A 7,637-nucleotide genomic window follows, 5' to 3' on the forward strand; every position below is an offset into this window, starting at 1 on the left:
ACATCTGGAGCACCAGACACTAACAGACTGCCTGTAACTGCTGGCATCTGGAGAAGCTGCTGAGTGGAGGGGAAAGGAGAGAGAAACCCAGGCACAGAAAAGTGTTTCTTTACTCTCTCTCTCCCTCTCCCTCCTCTATGTCTCTCTCTCTCTCTCTCTCCCTCTATGTCTCTCTCTCTCTCTCTCTCTCTCTCTCTCTCTCTCTCTCTCTCTCTCTCTCTCTCTCTCTCTTTCTCTCTAACTCTCTCTCTGTTTTCATAAGCGCTAATGCCATGCCGGTGTTTTCATACCCTCCTCTCACTAATAAATGAAACCTCGTTCATGAAGATAATTACATAATTTGTGAAAAATATTCTGAAATTCTCTGGCCCTACATGTCCAACGTTTGCCCCTATGAACAATATACATTTGACGTGATGAAACTGAAACGGGGCGTATGCTAGTTCTTAACTTCAAAGGCTGGCCTGGGAATTGGCCTGCTGTTTAAATTTCATTCTACACATCTCACCACATAAAGGAAGACAGTGTGTGGTGTGTGTGTGGGGTGTAGATGGGTTACGTGTGTATTTGTCCAAGAGTGCGTGGGTCCAGGAATCTGTGGTCCCCCCCCACTGTGACAGTTGACAACACATGAGAGGGTGTGGAATCATTTCAAACTTCGCTTTCATATCCCAACATATGGATCTGTTTTTTTGCTAGGAGAGGTGTCAAGCTGGATACAGCTCTCCCTTTCTTTCTGGTGACCCCCTGCCCAGCCTGCCCAGCCCTGTGCAACACCCGGGGATGGCAGTGGATGCTTTATTGTGGAGAGAGAGACGTTAGATCAGATTAACTCCCTCCACGTGCCTAATGGGCTGTTACAGGGGTGTGACACGCCCCATTACACACCATTTACACCTCACAGGGACGGGGCAGAGGGAGACACACTGCCAGATTGTGTGTGTGTGTGTGTGTGTGCAGTGAAATGCTTTTCTTGCTAGCTCTTTCCCAACAATGCAGTAATCAATATCAGTAGTGCTATAAAATAAAAATAAAAAGTCAAGTAGAACAAAACAATTTTTACCAGACACTCTTATCCAGAGCAACTTACAGTTAGTGAGTGCATACATTTTCCTACTGCCCCCCCGTGGGAATCGAACCCACTACCCTGGCGTTACAAGCGCCATGCTCTACCAACTGAGCTACAGAAGCCCCACGGGAAACAGGAGAAAGTAAGTCAGCTATATACAGGCTCAGGGTCAGTCCCAGTACCATATTTACAATGTGCAGGGATACTGAAGTGGTAGGGTTAGATACTGTATGTATAGGGGTCAAGGTGACTAGGCATCAGGATATATGATAAACAGAGTAGCAGCATGTATGTGAGTGGGTGTATGTATAGTCATTATGAATGTGTGTGCATGTTATCATAGCACCCCCACCCCAAAACATCTTCCCACAACCATGCGTGTTATGTTTCTGTGAGCAAATTAAGTGTGTGTGATTTTGTGTCTGTGTGTGTTGGAGTATCAGTGTGAGTGTGTGTGAGTAAGTGTGTAGAGTGTGCATAGAGTCAGTGCAACATATATATATTTTTTTAAAGAAGGGTCAATGCAAATAGTCCGTATAGACATTTTGTTACCTGTTTAGCAGGTTGGGGGATAGAAGCTGTTTGGGTGGGCGCACTCTGTTGAAAAGCAGACTTTATTAGATAATTAAGAGAGTTATTCTCATTACTCCAGGGTGGTTCTCCCCATGATAGGAGATACTGACAGAGAGAAAGAGAAACAGAGAAAAAACAAAACATTAGGAAACACATCTCTACTGAACTTAATGCTGAACTTAATGCTGAACTTAATGCTGAACTTAATGCGGCAGGGCTTACAAACTATTACGGACTACAAAAAGATGCCCAACCACAAGCTGCCCAATGACACAGGCCTGCCAGTCGAGCTAAATCACTTCTATGCTCGCTTCGAGGCAAGCAACACTGAAGCATGCATGAGAGCACCAGCTGTTCCGGATGACTGTGTGATCACACTCGCCGTAGCCAACATGAGTAAGACCTTTCAACAGGTCAACATTCACAAGGACGCAGGGCCAGACCGATTACCAGGACGTGTACTCCAAGCATGCGCTGACCAACTGGCAAGTGCCTTCACTGACATTTTCAACCTGACGCTGGCCAAGTCTGCAATACCTACATGTTTCAAGCAGACAACCATGGTCCCTGTGCCAAAGAACACCAAGGTAACCTGCCTAAATGACTACCAACCCGTAGCACTCACGTCTGTAGCCATGAAGTGCTTTGAAAGGCTGGTCATGGCTCACATCAACACTATCATCCCAGAAACCCTAGACCCACTCCAATTTGCATATCACCCCAACAGATCCAAAGATGATCCCATCTCTATTGCACTCAACAATGCCCTTTCCCACCTGGACAAAAGGAACACCTACGTGAGAATGCTATTCATTGACAACAGCTCAGCGTTCAACACCATAGTGCCCTCAAAGCTCATCACTAAGCTAAGGACCCTGGGACTAAACACCTCCCTCTGCAACTGGATCCTGGACTTCCTGACGGGCCTCCCCCAGGTGGTAAGAGTAGGCAACAACACATCTGCCACACTGATCCTCAAAACAAGGGCCCCTCAGGGGTGTGTGCTTAGTCCCCTCCTTTACTCCCTGTTCACCCATGACTGCATGGCCAAGCACGACTCCAACACCATCATTAAGTTTGCCGACGACACAACGGTGATAGGCCTGATCACCGACAACGATGAGACAGCCTATAGAGAGGAGGTCAGACACCTGGAAGTGTGGTGCCAGGACAATAAACTCTCCCTCAACGTGATCAAGACAAAGGAGATGATCGTGGACTACAGGAAACGGATGGGTGAGCACACCCCCATTCTCATCGACAGGGCTGTAGTGGAACAGGTTGAGAGCTTCAAGTTCCTTGTTGTCCACATCACCAACAAACTATCATGGTCCAAACACACCAAGACAGTGGTGAAGAGGGCACGACAAGTCCTATTCCCCCTCAGGAGATTTTGTATAGGTCCTCAGATGCTCAAAAAGTTATACAGCTGCACCATCGAGAGCTCCTGACCTGTTGCATCACCTCCTGGTATGGCAACTGCTCAGCCTCAGAGGGTACTGTGTACGGCCCAGAACATCACTGGGGCCAAGCTTCCTGCCATCCAGGACCTCTATACCAGGCACAGAGGAAGGCCCTAAAAATTGCCAAAGATTCGAGCCACCCTAGTCATAGACTGTTCTCTCTGCTACCGCACGGCAAGCGGTACCGGAGCGCCAAGTCTAGGTCCATAAGGCTTCTGAACAGTTTCTACACCCAAGCCATAAGACTGCTGAACAGCTAATCATGGCTACCCACACTGTAATCCCAAACAGTTGTACTAGCTCATAAGTAATAAGGTCATAACAGTCAAATGTCGTTATGCAGTTGACCAAACTATAAAGTGTTGAGCTCTGTTGAGATTTATGCCACTTTAATTGAAGAGGGCTCAATATTTTATAGGTAATTTGTGTGGAACGCTCAAAAAAGTTTAGGTAGTGTCATGACGTTATCGACGTCATGACGTTCTGGTGGGTGGGTCATCTCTCCCTCAGGAAAGCTGAGTCAGCCATCTTGAATTTGCTTTGATGCGGGGATGTTTGGGCCGCCCGTGTGGATGTGGAACACAGTTTAATTTGTTTTAATTTGTTTGCAATGCGCAGTTTTATGCTGCTCGCTTGAAACCACCACCACCTCCGTTTTTATCATTAGTCTTATTGCCTTCGTTTTCTTAAGCGCCATCTTATCATCACCTCTGATTTGGTAAGTAACTCTAATGTTGTTTTTGTTGTTTAAAAAAAAAATGAATTTCGATAGTCTTAAATGTGGAACTGGGAATACATTTGTACAATGTGCACAGTGAATATTTGTTGTAAATAGTTTAAAAATCTAAGTAATTGTAACTTTAGAAGTTGTTAAATATGTGACAAATACGTTACTTTACTTCATCTTACAACGGTGTAACGTTATCAGCAGGTTTCCTGGATGAACTACATTTCCCATAATGCATGTATGCCCGGGACATTGACGGTGGAGGAAGGTCCATGAGTTTTCGCTGTTCGCCGGTAATGGAAGTGCGTACTGTGAGTATACTTATTTCAATAAGTGTCTGCCTTACACAGTAAATATTTTACGTTATCGAGCTGTGTGTACGTGTGTGCTAGCGTGAAACGAACAATGCTAAACAACATAATGTGAGTGTGTTATCATGATGCTAACCAGGCCTGTGTTTGTATTTCTTCCTAGGCTCAAGTGTGTGGTTGTGAGATCATCTCGAAATCCTTTTAACAGTTCAGGTAGGATGTATTATGAAATAGTGTTACTAATGTAATACATAGCTAAAACCAAGTATAGAGTGTATTTGTTATAATTCATTGGAATTAGATTTAAAAGGTGATCGAATAGCTCCTGATTTGTAATGTCATTAATGCATTTCTTTTGAAGCAATGTTTTAAAAAAATGTACAAGTGAATAGGTTGGTTTACTTTTAAGTTTAAATTTCCCACGTATCTCGTTAAAGTTTTGACCAATGAGCTAACTTGTTAAGTTGTGGCCAATGGGAGAGTGGACTGGTTGCCGGGAAAGAAAAGGGAGGGAAAAGTTGAAAGAAGGGAGAGGAGAGACGTTAGAGGGGTTGGTGAAGGAAAAACAACCAAAGGAAACGATAAAGAGAGAACAAAACCATACCTACAGAGTTTTTTTAAGGGAAATCCTGATTTTATTTCTATAAGAGAGTGTTTATTATTTAGTTAAGAAAGACCAAGTGGAGACTGAAGCTGCCGTCGCATTGTGGAGACATTCGACATCCTAGAGGTTAGCCTAGCATCGTGCAAGACTTGGAGAGAATTGCTTGTGACGATCAGTTCGGGTTTCCAACGGATGTCTGTTGCTGCTACCGAGTACTGGCTGCATTGATAGCTGTGTTCGGGGTGGATCTTGTGAGGACACCTGCACGGAACTACTATATTTTGCTGAGGCATTATCTACAAGTAGTGAGTAACTACAAATGTGGGGTGGACTTCGGGACTTTATGTATGTCGTCATTTTTTTTATGACCTCCAACACGCGCCCAGGGTTTAAGCAAGCTTGCAAATAATTTGGACATGGGGTTGTGGAAAAATCATTGGGGTTTATAATTTGTATTTCTTTTGATGTGATACATTGAACATTTGATTAATATAGATCTTGAACCTTATGTCTGTTGTATTGGTGGAGTCATTTACTGTTTCAGTTTCATTTAATGCATGGGAAAGCATATCCTTATAACAATAACCAAGTCTATAATCATTCTATCTGAAGTTAATACCCTATTTGTCATTCACCCTAGCAAGTTTACAATAGGGATTCTTATTGGAGATGTCCTTCTCACCTAATATCCCATGCTGTTCAGATATTCTAAATAAGGTAATATCGTGAGAGTCAAATTCGAGCCTGGTGAGAGGGTTACACTAATAATTGGTTTTATTTTATGTGTTTCCACAGTCATTCTTTTGCTATTTCTCTAAATGTTTTTATCTCAACTGTGGGGTCAACAGTTGATCACTTGAACTCCTTTATTAATACTTTGTTAAATACAAAGAACAACAACAGAAATAGCAGATCTATAAGCACACAACTTTGATGCTTTGCTTGTTAATAACTAACTTGCTTATCTTTTAACATTTTCATTTTTACTATAATTAGTGTACAATGAATGTTTTTGATATTTGTGTAATTATTATTGTAATGGATATTTTTTGTCCATGTAGGAACAACGTGATGTAAATATGAGACGGGCCCTTGTCCTTCGTGCACTTCCTGTGTACCTGCGTGAAGATGCCTCCAAGCTTTTCAGGACCTGTAATGTAAGTGTAATAGCCTCACTATCAATCCCTTTGCTTAGCTATTCATTCAGCTTAAACATGACATCACTCAAAGAACTCTAGGAGAACCAGAGGGGCATTCCAGAAAGCAGGTTATGTGAAAACCATCAGTATAGCCAATTGTATTTTTTCCAACAACGTAATTTCAAAGTCCGTGTTTCTAGTTTGTCGCCGCATTGAGTGAGATAAAATGTTTTTATATTTCATTTTCAGCCGATTTTAAATAAAACAAAATAGCCTAAAATAAAACATTGAACAACATTCAACCACTTCCTTAAAGGCTAATATAAAATAAAGTGATGTTAAATTCAAAATGAAAAGACGACTGCATCTGAAACTCTGTCAGTGATTTATATAACAGCCGCAGCCAGAAAATGTCTGCTTCCTGTTTTCTCCCGTTGCCATGGTGAATAACCGTATCGGAGCTCCATTGATGATGGCTTTTTACTAGTCGTCAGGCACAAGCTCAACTCCGAGTTAACATACTCTGAGTCAACTTACCTAACTCAGATCAGCTGTTCTGTAACTGAAAACTCAGTTTCACTTCACAGGGTAAGTCAACTCTGAGTTCAGGGTTAGGCTCAGTTTGTTGAACCTCCTTTCTGGAATAGCCCCCAGAACCTGTTTATGAAGTTTCCTTGAGTTGTTATTCTGCAAACTGACATGTAGAAATTACATAAATGAAAAGGTAAGTATAAAGAATTCCACTAAACAAAAAGTATGCTTACAGGTAGGTGTGAAACTAACATAAAATAATAAGCATGTGTAAAGAAAATAGTTTAAACATGTAGCTTAGTTGCAGTCTAAGTGCAAAGTGACCGTAATGTCTAGACATCATTAGCATGATTTGTATCCTTGAGGGGCTGAACTCATTTTTGTATTATTTGTGTTTTATAGTCAGCAGATGGTCCAGACCTCACTGACACTCCGGTGGCTCTCCTGACAGTTGTCACTGATGATACTACTGATGCGGCCCTCTTCAGCCCTGAGAGCATCTGTATTGTCGTGGAAGATGAAATAGTTGTGAGTGGTCCCACAAACCTGGCTGACTCATTTCTCCTGCTCTTTGGGTATGTCTATGCACTAGACCTACAGTACCCAAAGAATCTTGAGCTTACATTCACATTTATCCAAAAAGTTGTGATGTCTTGAGGACAACAAACCACTGAAAGGCCGTCTACTGACACTGAAGAATGATTTGTTCAATGAGTGAATCACTCAGAATGGACTATTTGTTGAGCTGAGTATTGAGGATGTTTTTAGTTTTTTTCCCCTCTTTACAAATGTAATAATTTGCCTCTTCTACCTCATGTTTAATATGTTACACTGTTTGCCTCTTCTACCTCAGATTTAATACATTGATTGTTAATAGATAAATATCACAACATTGACGTATTGCCAAGCCCAAGTTTTTGTACTGTACTTGTGGGAAACAACTGTTGAATTCATGCACTATACATGTTTAATGTTGTGTGACCTAATGCTTACCTTGATGTTGCCAGTTGAAGTACGGCACAGTAGAAACCAGTACTTTTATTTGAATGTTTTATTTAAAAAAAGTGAGTTGCAGCCTTCAATGGCTCCACATTCTAATAGTTGTCATTGCTGTTGAGGATGGATTATAATTAGAATCTTATTGAATTTTATTCTGAAGCCTTTGTGAGTTTTTATCATAATGTTTACTGAATAGTGTGATATGGAGACCCAAAATACTG

General features: G+C 41.8%; 1 long non-coding RNA gene and 1 other non-coding gene across 2 annotated transcripts; one reads left to right on the top strand and one right to left on the bottom strand.

Annotated features, from left to right (window-relative positions):
• Positions 1-1,117: 1,117 nt before the first annotated feature.
• Positions 1,118-1,191, bottom strand: trnat-ugu. Its single transcript has one exon. It is a non-coding gene; the product is annotated as a tRNA-Thr (tRNA).
• A 2,882-nt stretch (positions 1,192-4,073) lies between these two features.
• LOC121566034 lies at positions 4,074-6,960 on the top strand. Its single transcript, XR_006657231.1, has 4 exons — positions 4,074-4,143; positions 4,307-4,356; positions 5,809-5,904; positions 6,820-6,960. It is a non-coding gene; the product is annotated as an uncharacterized LOC121566034 (long non-coding RNA).
• The last annotated feature ends 677 nt before the right edge of the window (positions 6,961-7,637 follow it).

Source organism: Coregonus clupeaformis, chromosome 23, assembly GCF_020615455.1.
Source record: "Coregonus clupeaformis isolate EN_2021a chromosome 23, ASM2061545v1, whole genome shotgun sequence".
Taxonomy (NCBI): domain Eukaryota; kingdom Metazoa; phylum Chordata; class Actinopteri; order Salmoniformes; family Salmonidae; genus Coregonus; species Coregonus clupeaformis.